Consider the following 19,352-nt stretch of genomic DNA (forward strand, 5'->3'; position numbering starts at 1 on the left):
AACACTATGATTCGAAAGGTCTATGCAAGCTTTTTCCTCTGATGAAAGGCTCCTAAGAATAGCATATTCTATAATATGAAGGAACAAATTATTAACAGTGATACAATATAATTATTTTCTTTCTGTTCTATCTGCTTATTTTGTTGTGGCAATTATTTGTTTATAAGCAACTAAGTTATCTGAAAGGCCTCTGATTTAATTAGAAAACAGTCCCTTCATGGTAAACAAAAAAAGTTTAACTTTTTGTTTAAGCTCCCAGTTGAATTTATCATATCATTTATTTGTTTGCTTATTCTCACTCCTAATTAGAAATAGATGGTTTTCTTCAATTAAAATATGCACATAAACCCTGCAAAGTACGTAACAGATTGCCACCAATGGCACAAGGTATTGACAGCCCCCTCTGTACTCAAAGTTATTGGTTCCCTCAGCTTGTGAAGAAAAATAAATTAGAAAAAGGAAATCAGAAAATGGTCTCTGACGTGCTTTAATCATGAAAGACATCTGCAGTCAAAGAAAAGAGGAAATTGTAGAGCTGTGGGTCTGAACTTTGGATACTTTCTTCCCATGACCTTGCTTGTATGCTATTTAAGTCAGTTACCTCAGGTTGTCAGGGATCCAAACTGCAACTTTTCCTGATTCCAACTTGATTGCACCTTTGAAAAACTGAGCATCTTTGAAAACAGATCTATGCCAAAGGTCTCCAAGTTTAAAGAGTATTTAATGGCTAGAGATATTCTGACTATCTTGGCTGCTCAGATGGGGCTTAGATGTTTTCAAGATGAATATAGGGGTAAGAATTTGACCGCCTGTTTTTGTCACTTTAATATTTGGCATTTCTGTGGCCTAAAAAGGCTAGGGAAATCATTTAAGAACTAATGAAGAGCTATTTACCTCCTAAATCTTCTTCCCTTGAGTAATGAAATAATTACCCTCCCATAATCATGGAAATATTCAACTTGAATCTTAAATTGAGATGTTGTGAAAAGTGGTAGTGATGTTACATAGGTGATCACCATGGTAACATTTGGAAACTGCACTGTCGTCAAGCCAGGAATGTAGTTTTGCTTTTCCCATAAGAACAGTATAAGAGACTAGGGCTGAACTCTTCCAAGATCCCAGAACATAAGTAAATGCAAACATTTATCTGTCTTATCCACGGGGACAAATGCTTTGAAACAACAGCAACGGAACAAAAAAGTCCACAACCTGACCCACCAGTATCCCATCCATAGAGTGAACTGTTTGTAATATGCTTCTATTGTTTGTTAGCTTTTTTCCTTTTTTTTTTGGGGGGGGAGGGGGGGCGGGGGGGTAGGGGGAGAGGGGAGGTGGGGAAGGGAGGATAGAGATGTAGGGATGTTAAGTCTCTGTACAGTAGCTCAAGACAGACTCCAAAATAACTATGCAGTGAGTAGAAATTGGAAGACTTATTTACATAACTTATATAATTAGATGTCCTACAAAATATTAGAGCCATTACCTACCTTTTAAAATGTGGCTACTTTACAGAAACAGTCCTCCCATTCTACTTGAATCTGATTTCTCAAGCAATGTAATTTTTTATGCTAGTAGTGGTCACTGCATCCAAAGCCAGTTCAGGCAATTCTGTCCAAGTACCCCAAGCACGAGTCTTGCTGGCTGTTGAAGGGACCGGTGAGAAATGCTAAGAAAGTTGTTTTCAGCAAGTCTGAGAGATATGATGAGAGACCATACACTGAACATACATCCCCTTCAGAGAAGGTGCAAGATTTTACATATTGCATAAAACATACAAGACAGTACAGAAAAGATAGGAAATTTTAACAGGGTTTTCACAGAAACCAGGGGATGAAGAAGTGTTCTTTGAAGTAATCCACAACAAATAAGTGATGAGAGGCTCTGTATGAAAACTGAAGGACCTAGAAATTTCCCAGCTCAGGGATACCATGAGTTTCTCTTGCAGTTGCCTTTCTACCTACATGCTGTGAGGTGTGAAGCACATGACCCTTCCAAGGGGAGACTAATTATCTGAGATACTAATTGTACATTAAGCACAATACAGAAACTGAACTGTCAGTGATGAGCAACTGGTGTTTTGGAGATGGTGGACACGACGTTCAAATTACTTCGCTTGTTCATGGCTGGGATAAATGGATGTTGTGTTCCTAAAATGTATCCTTTGTTAAAAAAATCCAGATCAGAAAATAAATCTTGAGAAACAATGCATAATTCTAGAAAATTACCAGGAAGTAGAAAATTAAATCCTCCTGAAAATGACCTTCTACTGCAGAATTAACAAAGAACATTCAAATTCATTCATTGGAAAGTACAAAGAAATCTCTCTGCTGCAATAAAGTAGTAAGCAGCAGGTGATGTGAGAACAGTAACAAAGGCAACATATCCAGCCTCTGAAGCAGTTCTGTTTCCCTCGAGCTAAGAAGTTGAGCTCTGGACTGCTACTGCTTGTCTTCCATTGTGCACACTGGAGTTGTATCTCCTAAAAACGACCATTTTTTAAAAATTCTGAATTACTTAAAAAGCTACAGCATGTGAACTCCAGCATGAACCCAAGAGGACTGGCCATGGCTGCTCACTGACAATATCAAGCCTGGGACTGGTGCAATGCCATCACACGGCCTTAAGCTCCCTGCTACCCAGCAGTTACAGTGAGTGGGCCACTGAAGAAGGCAGCCAAAATTCAGTGAAATGGGAGCAGAGTCCACACTACATAGGATCCTCCTTGTCTGCTTAGCATCTGCTTAGCACAGAAAAGGAAGACTGAGATAACACAGAAGGAACTGGGGCTCAAGATCACATTGATAAACGTAGAGAGATGCTGAGGCAGAAACAGCATGTGGTATCAAGTAAAAAATACCTGCTTTAGCCAACTACAGACAAGGACAACTCACAGGCTTTTAGGCTGTTCGAAAGACATAGATCAGTGCAGTGTTAGACTCTGAGCAGCATTTTCTTTCTTCTGTGGACAGCAGGAGCACATGGCTAGCGCAAGACTGCCTTCAGTTCACTCTTGGAGACTTCAGAAGTTGTAAGAGTTCTCTTTATTCCCAGAGAGCCTGGAATAACCATTTTAACAGATGACATGTTCATAGTAGACTATGGTCATGTGAAAGATACAGCAGACTTCTGCCCCGAAAGAAGTTCTGCGTCAAACATCCTTTTTATGACTCTATCATCCAAGCAATTTCAGTCTGTGGTCAGCTGCCCTTCCCAGAAGCCCTTCCATTTTCATAACCACAATATTTTCAAGAAGTAGACCTGTTTGTCTCCTTCCCTTTGCCAGGATCATACAGGTTTATCCTCTCACAGCCCAACCCAGAGCTGCTCTCTAGGATGATCCTGGTTCCGGTCAGGAGACCAAGGGAGGCTCAGCATTCCAAATAGTTCACCCCCCTCACAGCCTGTCAGTAAATCTAGGGAAACAAGAAATGGCTCTTTCAAAAGAAAAGTTTTAGCTCTTTGCCAAAGAATACATGGTTTAGGAAAATGAGTCCGAAGCACAGAAGAGTATTATCTAAATATTTCATTACCTCAGTGTAACCACTTTATTCCAAATGAAGAGGGATCCAGCTCTTTCCTGCCTCTCCTGGAAGACATAACTGTATTGCTTATAGTACTCTGCCTCTACCTGTATCTGATTCGACCTGCTGACAAAGCCTTACTCCCACTGATCTGAAGTTTAAGATTGCAAAAAATAAGTCTAGACCAGGTAAAGATTTGTTAGGTCAGGTGGATCCAGTCCACAGGTTTTCACTAATTAATATTTTCCATATTGCATCCTCCAGGAGCATCAGTATTATCTAGGATAGAATATTATCTCTGCTTCTTTTCTCTCTACTCCCTTTTTTTTCTTTTAAAATCTCTTTGATTAACACTGTTCTGTCTAATAGGTAATTAAGGTCTTGAGGATTTATTTTTAAAAGGAAAGGGTATGTTTCTCTTACACCAGTTAGAACCATCTTAGAGTTAGGATTTTATCTAATGAATGCTTTATAAGCTGAATGATTTACAGGACACCATTCCTCACGTACATGAAATGTCATACATCCATCATTCCAAGGCACACCCTTCTGGAGAAAATATTGGCACCCTTCTGCCTGGATATTGGAGCATTAAGCTTGTCATTAATTTTCTGTTTGTCTTGGTCATTAGCTTGCATAGGCAAGAAATCTGAATCTGCTTGGGGGACATTTGCACAATAAGGGGAGACACTGTACATGGTGAAGCAGGTAAGAAAGAAATGTTAGTCATTTTATTTATTTCATTTGCTTCCAAACTGTGGTTCACCATGACTACCATATCATTTCCTGCAAAACTCTTACCTCACCAGTGCTCTCCTGGTAGTTTACAAATATTTGTAAACCCACTGGGAATGAGTTCCCCAACTCTCAGTTCTGTGGCAATTAAATGATACAAATGTAAATATTCAAACGCATTTTCAGTAACTGAAATAAAACTGAATTTTCTAAATTCTAAATTTTCTATAAATTCTTCACCTTTCCCATTCTTTGTACATAATCAGTACCTTTTAATTTACTCACATCTAGGTAAATTACTTCAAAACTTCCTGTAACTGTCTGTTGCAGACTGAGATTTTTTTATTTTTTTTTTAACAACCAGCACACGACATACCAAGGAAAAAGTTCACCTGCCCAGTTGATTTGAAAGCATTTGAATTTTGCATTTACTATATAACCTGTTTCCTTACTCTTTCCTGCTGGTGCTGATATTAGCTGCTTTATGGCAATTGACCTTTTAATTGAAATCTGACACAAAAGACATAAAACACTAAATCCTTCCACTCTCACCCTCCAATAGCCTTTCCTCTCTCTCAAATAACTTCTGATTTATATGCTTGCAGCTGGCCTTAGCAAGCTAACCTAGTTTCCACTTCAAGTGATCTTCCTTTTCACGTTTGAAGTATGTGAAGAGCTCTTGATTTAGCTAACTCAGGCTCTTGCTGTACTTCCTGTCTTTTCTCTTCAATGCAAAAATTTCCAGTGCCCTTTGAAGAACTGTCTTAAGGAACTGCCAGGTCTCTTATTATCCTTTCACTTGGACCAGCTTCCCAAAAATCTTACCTCCACTGCATATACAGCAGACATATTTACCACCTGCCCACTGATATAAATCTTGACAAGGACATCAGAAAAAAGTCAATTGGCAGTATGTAGTATAAATGATAGTGTACAGTATTTTGTATATATATATAGGGAGAGAGTATTTTTTTTTTTTTTCCCCACAGGGTTACTGAATTGTCGACAAACATTTCTTCTTTACTCAGGAGTGGCTGGGGACTCTCTCTACATTCTTCCACATCTTCTAAACTATCTTAAACTGATTGATAAAGAGCTCATTAGCAATGAAAGAATTCAAATAGCCACTGCTCATAACCTCCAGTAAAAATAATATGCAGATACCTACAGGTGATAACCATGCAACTTTATTTTCTTTAGATTCTAGTCAAGTGATTCTAATATTCTCTATTGAGTATTCCTGCATCCAATCTATTCATCTCTTCCTTGAAGTCATTATGGTCAATATTGTGATCTTTGGTGTTCCCAAGATTTCTAAGAGCTGGTGGTATCTTTTAGCATTTCAACAAAAACAGTACAGAGAGCAATAAGTGTGGCACGCAACAAGACTAAAGTGTGTCAGTCTCTTAGATCTGCATCCATTTGGTTTTGTTGTTGTTGTTTTTTTCTCTCTTAAAAGTTTTATTCAACTGTTTTTGATGGAGTTACTTTGAAGTGATCCCTAGCTTATAACTTGAACTAAAACTTCTTTTAGAGCAAACATGAAAGCATGAGAATTTTCAATCCATAATACAATCCAAGAACAAAAGTCTGACTGATAATAGTGATTTTAAAAACAAGAGGGACCAAGACTTAATCCTCATAATCTATAAAGATTTCAGTGTAGAAATTGCAAGAGAATTCAACTACCTCAGCATTTCAAAATAATCTAAGTAATTTAAGATCACGTATGCCACTTGTACACTTGTTATTTAGCTACCTTTGAAAATATCTCTGTACTATCAAGTTATTAGTGCTCCCTGTCTGTAACATTACCAGTATAAAAGCATTGCTTGTTTGGAATTGGGTTGCTGTTTTCATGCAGATTAGTAAGCACTTTTCACCCATAAAAATGATTAATTTACAATGTTTAGAAAGTTTACATTCTGGACCAGCCAAGACAAATCACTCACAAAATTATAATGAAATTCAGTCAGCATATCTTTAGTAAATATTCTTTGAAGTGCTGGAAATGAGAAAGCTGGCATTTTTTATTCTTTTTCCCCTCAAACTCATAAGAGAACAATACCTGGCATATACCAAGTTTTCCTAAAACACCTTTTTCAAAAAGTTCACAGGGTAGACATAATTTAGAACACTTTGATCACAAGTGATTGTTGACAATGAGCTAACAAAAATATTCAGTACTTCAACTACTCAGGGTTCAAGACCTAAAATGATTTCACCCAACTGACATTTTAACATCAAGGCAAAGCTAGAAAAGAGAATAAGCTACAGATATAAATACAATAACACTAGCTATTGCCTGTTCCACAATTTGCAAATGATCAAATAACACAAATATCTGTATTGCTCCCAAACTCATGATTATAAACAACTTGTTCTTCTAATTATCTGTAATTATATACACGTACTCAAGCCCATCTTGGAATGCAATTGATGTTCTCAGCATGCAATGTCATTCTGCGAATAGAAGTCGAGACGTGTTTGATGGGGCAGTTTATCCCAAACCTCACATTCTGCCCAGAAAGAGGAACAGCACATAACAGGACCTACCTAGACAGCACCCAAGAAATAACCTTGACTCAGAGTGACAGTTTATCTACCTTCCTCTCTTTCTTCTGAAAAGACAAAGGGGGAAAAAAGATACGTGACTTAAAAACCAAAGAGGTCTATTTGAGCAGAAGGAATGGACCCAGATTTACTTGTACACGGTTTTATTTGATCCCCACTGGGGGGAAATAAAAAAAAATAAATGAACAGTCCAGCATACATCCTCCTCAATTTGAGAAGGGCAGAAGAAAAAGAGGATGCTCATTTGTCTCAGTTGCTAAGTGATGTGTATGAAGGCACATTAAACTGCAAACGCATACTAAAATATGGTTCATAGTAACATGTAAAACAGTGATGTAAAAATTAAAACAGCAACATATCTAGTAAAAATAAATTGATGAAAAATAATTTTGTATTAAAGCAGTAAACTTGACACTGTCCAAGGCTATTAACTAACCCCAGATATTACATGTAATCCACACTTTTCCACAATATAATCTAAAGTCTGTGTTCTACGCTACAAGCATAAGGAATGTTACTCCTCCTAGATTTCCTAATGAGAGATTCACACTCTACTTACTCCTCTAGCCTCTTCCAGTCATGTCTGGTCCAAGAGCTTAGCAATGAAGGGAATCTGTGCTAAGGAAAAGAAACACAACAGCAAAGTTGCCATAATTAACTCTGTTAGTCCACCTTACAGATTCTGAATTAGAAACAAGTTGGCAATTACTCTACCCTAAATGTGCCTGGCAAATGATTAGAGTACAGCTATACACTGCAAATAGAGGAGGAAAAGAGCTTTGGGGAGGGATACACAGGCTTCTGGGGTCACTAAGGGTCACCAAACCCCTGATCTATACAAGCCTCTGTTATAGATCTTCCTGACCATGGGGTCTTAAAAGATTGATGGTTCAGACTCACATGCCACCACTTCATGAGAAAACGCCGATGCAACATAAAGAGCTAGATTCTGAGAAGTTTGTTCACTGAGCGAGTGCAGGTATATCCTTGATATTAACAGAAGAAATTCCTAAATTGAGCTACTACTTGGGTTAATAAAATCCAGACCTTGATAATTAGCAGTAATCCTTCAAGTTATACCACTTTCATATGGTTTAACTGTCTATTTTGCTGGAGTCAGGCATCACTGTTGCCATGTAGATGTAATTAAATCCTTACTGAAAAGAGGAAATGCACTGTGAGGCTGTATGTGAGTTCTGAGATAAATTAATTATAAATCAGATTTTTGAGGGACTAATCAAATCAATTTGAATTTACAGAGGTGTTCTAAATGAAATAAAGCAGAAGAAAGTATCAGGAGAATTTCTTTGCATAATCTACATATAGGAAAATAATATTCAGATATAAAATTGTGTATATAGTGTTATGGATGTTTGGTTGTTTTTTGTTTTTTTGTTTTGTTTTGTTTTTTCTGTAGAGTCTGAATATCCCTCTTCTTGAATAAACTTGTCACTTGAAGCCTCCATGGACAGAAGACTCTCACAGAACTAGACAAAGATGACAGATTCTTCACAAAGTATTTTCAGAATTTCTCAGACGCTGTTTCTGGTCTTCATGTTTTTATTTATGGAAACAAGCTTTGATCGACTGCTTGACTGAGGACTTTCTTGGACAAGTTCCACTTGATATCCTCAATCTTTTCATCCTGAAGTCCCCAGAAAACAAAACGGTGCCTTTTGCTATTCTTTTACCAAGCCTTACAACTCTGTAGCTCTATATGGCATGAAAGACTCCAGGTCCAAAGATAATCAAGACCACATGACTGAAGTGTGAGACAATTGTGTGCAGATCTAAGATCCAACACTCTATGGTTAATGCATCTGTGTTGAAAGCGTATAATCATCCTGAAGTATCTTCTTTGTTTTGTGTTTTTGTTTTGTTATTTTTTTAAAGAATGACAAAAAAAAAAAACCCAACACAACAGAGTCTAATTTTATGTGCCTGGGAGTAGCTATCTAAGCTTCAGGCAATACAAACACTGCTATTACTAAGGAGTAAAAGCTCTGCATAATTAACAAACATCATCAGCCTTACAGTTCCTGTAGAATGTAGTAAGTTCCTTGCCTGAAGGCTGCTCTCAGCCTGGTAAGTCTGTTTACCCTGTCCAAGATTAGATTAGTTTAATTATTATGAAAAAGACTGCTAAGATCTTACAGCCTAATTATGCAAATGTTTCTAAATGTTCACAAAAGTAATTTATTTATTTGGAGATAAATGAATCTGTTTTGTCATAAACCAGATTGCAGTCCTGGCAATGTACAAGCAGGGTTATGTGCCCTTAGGCGTATCTTTCACCACAAATGTCAGTGGGACCCCTGGATTACAACATTTATAAATACATAAATGGTTTTTAGCAGGTTTTTATTGTTTTTGTAAATTATTGTAATCCCAGAAAGAACTATCACAGGTTTAATACTCACCAACCTTGTTATGAAAACAGAGTTTCACAGCAGAAGCATTTAAAAGATGCTAACAGCTAAAACTTTCCTGGTAGACCTATTAAGGTGCACCTGTTTTATTATGCTTTGGAATCAATATCTTCAGAAGAGTTCCCTCCTCCTAGTACAGACTCTTGCAGCTAAAATAACCTGCATCAGTAAAGTGCTATTATTCTAAATAAGGTGGTAGCATTCAAGGCAGACAGTGCAAAGCATATCTAGAAGCAACTCCTTTTTACATTAGAAATTCTGTAGGTTTTTCTTGTAAACCTCATTGCAGCTCAGAGATTTAATTTTTCATCTACGTGTAATTACATGACAACACATGAAATAGATGCAGAAAAACGATTCTATATTTAGCTACTGCTCTAGTTTCATCACTATCATAATGGAGATAACCCCTAGGCAGCACATTGCTGCCCTCTGTGAACTCGTGCACGTTCAAAGCCGAGTGTTTTGGAACAGTAGACACTTAAAATCTGATCTTGCCCGCAATGAAAGCTGTAAAGTTTAACACATTGCACAGCTATGCAAAATGAAGCAGGACCTAAGCCCAATAAAAGACCAGCCTTTAAAAACTCAGATCTTTTCATAATGAGAGTTTATCTGCAGGCAGGTGACACTTTACACACTGCTCAGCATACACACTGCCTCTTGGAGGCATCAACTTCTGAGAGAATTAACATGCACCTTTAAAACACAAAAGAAGAAAAGTTTAGCTGCATGTTAATAGCAAAGCAAGTGAAACAGAATTCACAGCTCTATTTAACCAGGACACTTGAGGCCAAGTTTATTTAAACTGTAAAGTCAATTTGATGTGCTAATGCCTTCTCTATCAAAGTTTATTTTCTGTTTGAGACAATACCACGACATTTTGCTGGAAATATATTGCATTAAAAGCAACACAGTGAATTCTTGATTTGTTTATAAATTAGCCAAGCCTTAAGTAAGCAGGACAACAGCTCTATATGGGAATTATACCTACTGTTCTCCTGTGCATCAAATGGAGGATGTGAGCAATGATCTTTTCTGGCTATGACATCACTGTTATCATGGATATTCAAGATATTAGAAGCTGCTTGCTGTCAGTTAAATGATCACATCTCAAGTGCACCTGCTTTATAATTATTCATTTGGAGCAGGATCATTAACATATTCCTTTAGTCATTTACAGGCAATTTGACTCTATAGTAATGATTTTTCCCCTCTTTGTAACAAATTAATGATTTATATATAAATACATGAGTACAAATGAAATTCATACAATTCATATCATAATTAGCACATACCAAAAGTCTGAAGGCTGCCTAACTTGCATTTTCCCTCTGGTAGGCAGCTATTTTGCAATCACTTAACAGCTACAGCACTATAGGTGACTCTTTCAAAAGAAAGGTGCCTGTCAATGTTTTCATCTTTCAATGATAACAACAACTTAGTAGTCAGGTTAGCAGTTGATATCTTGGAAAAAAATTCTTTGCTCCAAGCTCAAGAGTAGAAGAACTAAGAAATTGGATGTTCATTACCTCTATTCTGCAGCATAAATAACAGAGGTGTTTGTCCGATATCTCCTGTAATGGCTTTGACCCAGGTTTCAGATAGATTTCTTCATAGCTAGAATCGTGAGATAATTGGCAAGCACGTACAAACAAACAGGAGCATGTCCAAGCTCTTATAGTACACCTTAAACACTAATAACTCATCTTGGGGTTTTCCACAGCTCTTATGCTGACAGAACTTCCCTAAAACCTCCATCATTATTGCAAGATAGTCCTGATCTCACCTTGGCCTATATGCAAAGCTCTTTATGGCAGACATTACTGCTGGGCTGTAGGATGCTGTAAGACTGTCAGAAAACTGCACTGCAAAGTCACTTTGGCCCAAAGAATCTATTTTCTGTAACACTAAAGATGCAATAATTGCCTACTCCAGGCAACACCTTATCCTCACAAGCTGTGGTAGACTATAAAACACACAGCAGAGCCTGCACAGATCATTCCCATGTATTATTTCCCCCTGGAATGCTGTTGGACTTCTACAGAGGCAGGCAGAGAGGAACATCAGAATCAAATCAAGTTCCCTTGTTAATTATACACAAAAGAAAGGCAGCACTGCTCACGGATCTACTGGGCTGAAGTACATTTGTTGAGAGTGTCTACATTGTCTCCAGCAGTCCTGTTTGTTACACTGACAACAAAACAACCAGCAGAACTTCAGCAGATGCAGGGAGCAGGGAAACAGATGCATGGGAACATTTCTTCTTTTAAACTGCCCCCCAAAAATATTCAGAAAACACCCACCACGTAGGGAAGTTTCTTCCCATAACTATTCTTCAGGAGCAACCTGGGAACATCCAAGAGAAAAAGACATCAGTAAAAAAGGAAAAAAAAAAGAAAAAATTCCAGCTTCCTTCCTGGTGATGTTAGAGGGCTCCTAAGGATGCCAGAAAAGCCCTTGGGGAGAGACCCACAGGAAGGCTCTGCCACTCTCAAACATGTCTGCCAGAGGAACCCAAAGTGCCCTCAGTAAGAGTGGCTGCGTGTGAGCATGGGGAGCTTTGAAGCAGCAGTTTGTAGCTCTAAGCATCAGAACACAGACCATGGCAATCTGGTGATATGCATGATGCAGAAAGACTCCTGGATACTTCTGAAATTATTTCTGTGCTAGACATCTAAGAATCTTGTCCATAAAACACCAGCATTTTTTTCCATTCAGTCCCACTGGGTCAAGATACCAGTCAGTGAGATGGTGAACTGATGGCATCTGAGAAACTTTGTAACATGATGCAAACATCCCTGAGCTTTCATGATCTGTTTCCCTAGTTATCCCGAGGAAATTGCATCACCCTGTATAGAACAAAAGCCTTACAAAAATAATAGTTTGTTGTACGGTTATCACACTGTCTGGTTACAATCTGTCAATTTGACAGGTGCATAAAAAATTAAATCAACATATTTACTAATGTCATCAGAGGGTGAAGGCAGCACCATTATTAAAAATGTTACAGAAAGCTGAGGAGTACTAATTACCAAATGACATACCAGTCAAAAATCAAAGCACAGAGACACTACGATGGAAGCAAAAAAAAGATGGACTCTGTTTTGTTTTCAAGTGATAAACTACTCAGACAATCTCACCGTATAACAATACCCACTGTGCAGGATATGTATCATTCCCATGTATCACTTAGAAAAGGAGATTCAAAAAGACTGCTGAAACCTTTGAATATTGCACTCACTCTATCAGGATAATTTACTGTTTTTAATATACAACTAAGATGCTACAGAAAACAAACATTGGATTATAATTTATTTTACATTACTGGAAGATGCTCCCTCAAATAGTGTATTCTGCATTATTGAAAACTGAGCACTTGCCCTCCCTATTCTCCTGGTACAGCTCATGCCACCACCACTGGACCAGATGGATGTGCTCTGTAGCCCTTTCTCTGGACCCAACGCCTGTGGTGGGGCATTGCAAGGTTTCACCTCTCCCAAAATGAAATCTGACATCTCTCCAGCTCTTAGGATCTGCACTGCACACCCCTGCACACCAGACATGGTTAATTACTCCCCAGTCAATAAAGGACCGACTCTTCACAAAATTTATCCTGCTTTGCACCACGACAACAATAGGTTAGAGAAATTAACAAACACAAAGAAAGCATCTGTTATTCTTCCACGTAGTGAAAGCATTAGTATCAAGATAGACAGCCAAAGGACAGTGCCATACATATATTCTCCTACCTCACACAGCTCTGCTCAGCTTTGGATGGAGAGCAAGTCTTCAGCTTATAATGCCTTGGTGCTGTAATTATTCCCTGGGTCTGAGCTCCTCTTTCTCTTCCCCTCTTTACTACACCTCTCTACATCCTTTTCTCTTTCCTCAGGACAGAAGAACGTGAATTGTCCCCAGACATGGAATAAGTCCTGGAAAGAGAGATCCACTCTATTCTGGATTGCTTTTGTGAAAATTTAAAGCTGTGCATCTGAAGTTATCTTCCCTGTGCCAGCACTTTCCCTTTCCTTCTTCTAACTTCTAAGACCATTTTATAGCCTTCCTTGACATAAAGCTGCATTCACTCAGGTAGCAATACGCAAGTTTGAAGAAACCCACAAAACATCAGAATAATGCAGAGAGCTCATCACGACTCATTCTTACTTTCTTGGCATTCACTGAAAGCAGTTTTAGATTCGTGAACTGCATAATATCAGTGAACAGTGCCTGAGTGCCTTTTCTGGGTGACAATTGGCTGTGCAAGTCTTGTCTGACTTGTATTCAGAGCCAGAACTGGATCCTCCCAGGTCCTTCCCAACCTGTCCAGCACTGGCCCAAGCAGCAGGCATTCCATTTAAGTCCACTTTTAAGCCTTCCTGAGCCTCCATAGCCACAGAACCAGAGGTTGCAGCCCCCTTATAACCTGGCAAAACAAATGGAATAGACCTTATTTGCTCTGCAGTACTGAGGAGTGTGGAAGTGAGGCAGAGACTTTTCCACCCATCTTTGCTATATTTTGCTTGTAAAAGTTATCTTTAAGACATTAACATTTGCCAGAAGTTCAGGTACCTTGACTTCTACAAAAAGTAAGGAAATATTACGGCATCTGTATGTGACACGGGCTAATAAATATATTTAAATCAAACATTACACCATTTTTCATCTTTGACTGTTCAAGTAAAAAAAATAAAAACATAAAATAAAAGCAGGCTACACAGTACTTTATGCTCAGAATAGATTTGTTTCAATGAGGTACCCAAAACCAACATGGTTTGCTGATGAGAACAATAGCCTGTAAATTTCCAAATCTGAAATATTCATGAGAAGCAGGTAATGACATTTACAGCTTAACAAACATACACTTTGAGCTCCTAATGGAAGATCATAAAAAGCCAGAGTGCAATGTAGCATTATCCTTTGTTTTGGACTATTCTGAAAGATTCATTCTACATAGGAAAACAACTAGTGGAGTTGGGGAATTTCCAGTAATAGCAGTCATAGCCTGGGAGGACATCTGTGGCCTACCCAAGGCTACAAGGGATCTCCAAGCATTGTTGAGTAACTCTTAGAGAGCAGCATCCCACCTAGTGGAATGGAATGTTATTTCCTGGAACACTGACTGATGGCCAGCAATTAACAAGCACTGCTAAATATTTGACCTTCCTTTCCATTTGCTCTGTTGTTTGGTAGAAAATGTTTCATTTAGCTGAATGGCTAATCTCTTTTGAGGAAAAAAAAAAAGAGCAATAGTCTGCCAACATTATGTCTAATTTCATTTTTAAATGAACATTATCACATTGTTACAGATTTGCCAGCTCCGTGCAACAATTATTCACTTGATTATTTCAGATCCCATGCTCCACTAACATACAGTTTTGCTAACTTCCTTCAAATAGATACAATTCTTGAGATACTTACATGTATTTCACTGATGGGAAAAACAAAACAAATCAAAACCCCAAAAGCTATTTCTACAGCAAAAGTAAAAATATGCTGTCATTCTCAATGCAAAAATTTATCTAAATTTATATTTACTATTGATCTGTCAAGAGATCACATTATATTGAGTTTAAATTTCATTTCTCCCCATATCAAAACCATTCCATAACTTGTGAACCCTCCATAAAATAAGGCAGAAAAAAAAGGCTTATTTTATTAACAGATCTTAGCTAAATCAAGGGTAAGTTTCCCTCTGCTAATGAAATCGAACACATTGAAAAGCCTCTACAACTTTGATTAAAAGGAATTTGGATATCCTCAGAGCAGCTACTGACTGCAATATTTAAGGTACCAGATAGTCTCACGTTAATTGATGCATGAATGTTTAGATAGATGACTAAGAACAGGCTAGAAGCCAACTTGAACATCCACTGGCTGCCCTTTTGCACTCCCAGGATATTTCAGTGACCTGGCACCACTCTTCCTTACCCCAGACAGAGAATGAGAATTACAGCTCATTCCCTTAAATCAGGAGTAGAAGCCAGAACATTAAGCACTACTTTCATTTCCCTTTTCCAAAAGCTCAGGCCTTTCCAAACCCACATCACATGTTCTTACCAGGAGGTTGCCCTCTCTTCTTTTTCTTCTACTTGAAGCAGGAGCCACTCTCTGCTACATGCAATATCTTGTCGCTCTGTTTTCACTTGGCTTGCAGTTTCATTACAAGAATTTTGCATATCTCTGGCTGGAACCTGTAGATGAGAACAGCTTTTTAATGTTTGCTATAGTTTCAAAGAATTGTGCATTTATTCAACTGAAAGCAGTAATGATGAAGGGAAAAATATTATTTTCAACACTACTTTCACTGCACATTTCCAAGATGAGGCACTGAAGCTTCATTTGCAGTCTGCTGCAAAGCAAATCAAGACTTACATTTAATATGAAAATTGTGCACTGCAGCAATATGGAAAGAAGAGATACATAGTCAGAAGTTTCATCTCAAGATTGGGTGACAGAACACGCTATGCTGCTACACATAAAGTACCAGCAGCCAAATGTTGGAGCAATATCATTCCCTGCTCACTTAATGTATCTTTGTGCAGAAGCTGACACATCTGTGTGAATGTTATAGGACACTCATTTGTAACAGAGGTTTCTCTTTGCAAAAAATAAAGGCTACAGAATTAAGTTTTCAGCTGTCTGGCTACTGAGACTGGAAGATAATTAAAGTGGTCTTCCACAAGATGGCTCCCTCTCGCTGTTTGTATTCCTGACTCTCAGCAGTGTGAAGGGAACATGAATAATATTCAGGACAACTGTGCAATTATGGTTTGGAGGAATAAGAGTGCCTCCACATGGGAGCAGAAATGCTTCACCGAATTAGGGCAACCAATGTGACAGTCAATAACTGTATATCATTCATTTTCTACAGATTAGAAAGGGGCTGGAAGGTTCAGGCGGGTGATTTAGAACCACATCTTTGGAATGGCACACGCTTGCTCCACTTGCACTCCAAATCAGGTCTTCAGCTTCTCAGCCACGCATCTCAAATTCAGAATGCAGAAAAATGTCTGAAGTGCACCCCTCAAAATATGGTTTATTAAATTAACAAAAATAGGATTAGTTCTATTGTCTAAAAGGAAAGAGAAAATGGCATTTCCTACACAATAGAAATAAATTATTTATGCAGCTAGAACTGGCCACCGAGTCCTCGTTCCTTACCACATACACTGCACTCATCATTTGACACCAATGCCCTCATGCAACACCATGGTTGCCATTGTAGCATGTTTCTATTGAAGGAAGTAGCTCTGCTCTCCCTGTGTAAACTCCCTCATTCTAAAGCAAGCACTTCTTGGTTGGTATTAAAGATGACATTACCTGGAGAAAATCGAGCTGTAAGAAAGGCGGCCATTCTGCTGTAGCTGCTGCCAGTCACAAGCAGGACACACAGCTGAGAAGTGCCAAGGAAAAAGTGAGAAATGCCCTCCTGTCTTCGCTCATGATTCCACTTACACTACCATTACACTGCAGCAACCCTGTTGTTTTCTGCACAGGTGCAACAACACACCATCAGGAGAACACAGTCCCACTCCCAATAGACAGCCTGCTCCCAGTGCTATTTCACAGCCCAGGTAGTGACCTTCTCCATTGAAACACTGATGTCCTCCCCAGAAAACATTCCTATTTCCTACTTGTGCCCACAGGTATCAGTGCTGGTGAGAAGAGTTCAGTAAACACTTGGTAAGCTGTACATAGCAACATAACTTTTTCTTCAGCTAAGGCAGTAAAAAAGAAGGTTGTCCTGGCAGCAAAATGACTTATCTCCAAGCTGACAAAACCTAAGGAAGACTTTCTTGAAAGAAACATGAGGATATTTCCCTCACGTGCCCTCAACTCTGTGTTAATTCAAAATTATTTCAGTTCTACTGTCAGTGAAACTTAGGAACATTAGTAAAACCTCCAAGAGCCAAGTCTGATGCCATACCAATTTGAATTGCTTCAAATAATCTTATTGTATAGAACCCAACACCAGGTAATCTGAAAAGGAAAAAAAAAGCTACAATTTTTGCTTTAAGCCTTGTAATTTCCAGGAATCATGCTGTGTTGTGACTTTTAAGCAAAAATCCTTATAAAAACCCACTGGAAGTTATATTTAAGAACTGGTGGCAGGATACGGGCTATTGACTTCTGTACAGTTACTCCAAGCAGAACTGCCAAAATCTGAGAAGCACGTCCTTAGTCTTTCCTATAATCTTAGGCATATTCAAGACACATTACAAAAGACATGTTGAACTGAATGAAAACATGCACAGGATTCCTCTCTGGAGCCTTTATGGACATCTTTTCTTTTAGCTTTAGCTTCTGTGGGTCTAATTTACACCTCAAGATAGACTCAATGTGAAGAAAGTTCACTTTACCTGCACATCAAGGTTTGTTGAGAATTGAGTAAAAATTGTTGCTGCATTACAGAATGCTTCTTATATTTTTAATTTTCTATTAAGTTTTAAAAAAATACCAGCATCTTTATTGCCAAAGTCATTTATGAAATTACATTAAAATACAAATAAGACCAGTGAAATGTCAACAGAATTGGTTAATTTTCCTCTGCTGGGATGTTTTGATATTTAGGGAATATTTTATGTCTCTAGAGACCCAAAAAGTAAGTCATCCAAAAAGTGGTGTGCATGCAGAAAATCATCATAATGCCCTATGGGACCAATCTGAGCCCATCAAAATCAACTGAAGTCTCACTTCTGACTTAAGAGAGGTTCAATGCTGCTCCTCAATATGCGATTTCTAAACGTAAAAAAATCATTAGGCCTTCCAACACCTCCCTGTTACCAACAGCACTTTAACAGACTGAAACTCCTAGGACAACATACAGCTGAAGACTGATGCAGTACTACAACCTATGGAATACCCAATCCTACATAGGTCACTCCAAAAGTAATACCTCCTATTTATTTCCATGGAAACCACAGCAACTACAAGAGCACAATAACATTGTTTGAGGGAGTAAATTCTCAGCTACAAAATACTGTTTTTCAACAGTCACTACTGTTAGCTATGCATTTTCACTAGTGTTGAACAAGAGCCTCATGCTGCTCTCGTAAAAATCTGCAAGTCTAGGATCTGAGAGCAGCCCCTGCTCTAAAAGGAGCTTTTTCTTTTTATTATGAAATGACACCAAAGTAAAAATTAAAAGACAATAAACAGAAGTATTTAGTAAAAATTAAATGGAGTTTGGCATTGTAGAATGTAGATCAGCAGCACAGGAATTTTCACTGGATATCAAAGAGTTTCCAGAATAATAATGTCTGTGCAATCAGACCTCAGGCTTGTAAACCCAGCTCCTAAAATCATATTGTCACTGTTGAAATTAACAGAGTTCACCAAAGCATAATTAGCATCACCAAAATGAAAATAAATGCATTGCCAAAATAAATTCTAAAGTTTGTATTTTGGTTCACTGGAATCTGGACCTCTTCATCTTCAGAAGAAATCTGCAAAATCCACTTTACCACCAAGCACTGCCCAGAAAGCACACACAGTTTATCATGGCAACTGTTCTCACAACTAATGCATATTTACTCTGTAAAGGGAAAAAGAGTTACATGCTTTTGCATAATTTGAATTAAGCTTCTTCAGAAAGCAATTACTACACAAACCAAATTTTTAAAACTGAAAACATTAGTAGAAGTATCCTTTGGTTCTGAAAGCAGACCCACTCTTTTGGCTTTTCATTAGCTTCATTTTACAGTTGCGTGTTTTTGACACAAGCGCTGGAGAAACTCTATATGTGAGTATTACAAAATATAAATTAATGATATCACTGACTTCTACAAACATTCAGCATACTGTTTTGTTCGTGAGGGTCTCTAAAGAGAGAATGCATTGTGAACAGCTGTGCAATTACTAATGAGTATTATAACTGGACACAAGTATTTAGCAAGTTGTATCTAGAGTGATCAAGTATGCCTCCAGCCTTGAACTGGCAAACTCTTGCTGTGGGACAGCTGCTAATAAGGCAACTGCATTAACCCAAGCAGCACAAATTGAGCTGCTGTCCTATCATAAAACCAGTTTATGTAGTTTGAAGATTGGACCTAGGTGATCCAATCTCAGTCTTACGTATTTGGAAAGCTTT

General features: G+C 38.1%; 1 long non-coding RNA gene across 1 annotated transcript; it reads right to left on the bottom strand.

The window, feature by feature from the left end:
- Positions 1-1,493: 1,493 nt before the first annotated feature.
- On the bottom strand, positions 1,494-15,449 carry LOC116217037. The gene is made up of 3 exons (XR_004160899.1): positions 15,320-15,449; positions 2,892-3,056; positions 1,494-1,641 (listed from the first exon to the last, which is right to left on the bottom strand). It is a non-coding gene; the product is annotated as an uncharacterized LOC116217037 (long non-coding RNA).
- Positions 15,450-19,352: the final 3,903 nt, after the last annotated feature.

This window comes from Meleagris gallopavo, chromosome 11 (assembly GCF_000146605.3).
Source record: "Meleagris gallopavo isolate NT-WF06-2002-E0010 breed Aviagen turkey brand Nicholas breeding stock chromosome 11, Turkey_5.1, whole genome shotgun sequence".
Taxonomy (NCBI): domain Eukaryota; kingdom Metazoa; phylum Chordata; class Aves; order Galliformes; family Phasianidae; genus Meleagris; species Meleagris gallopavo.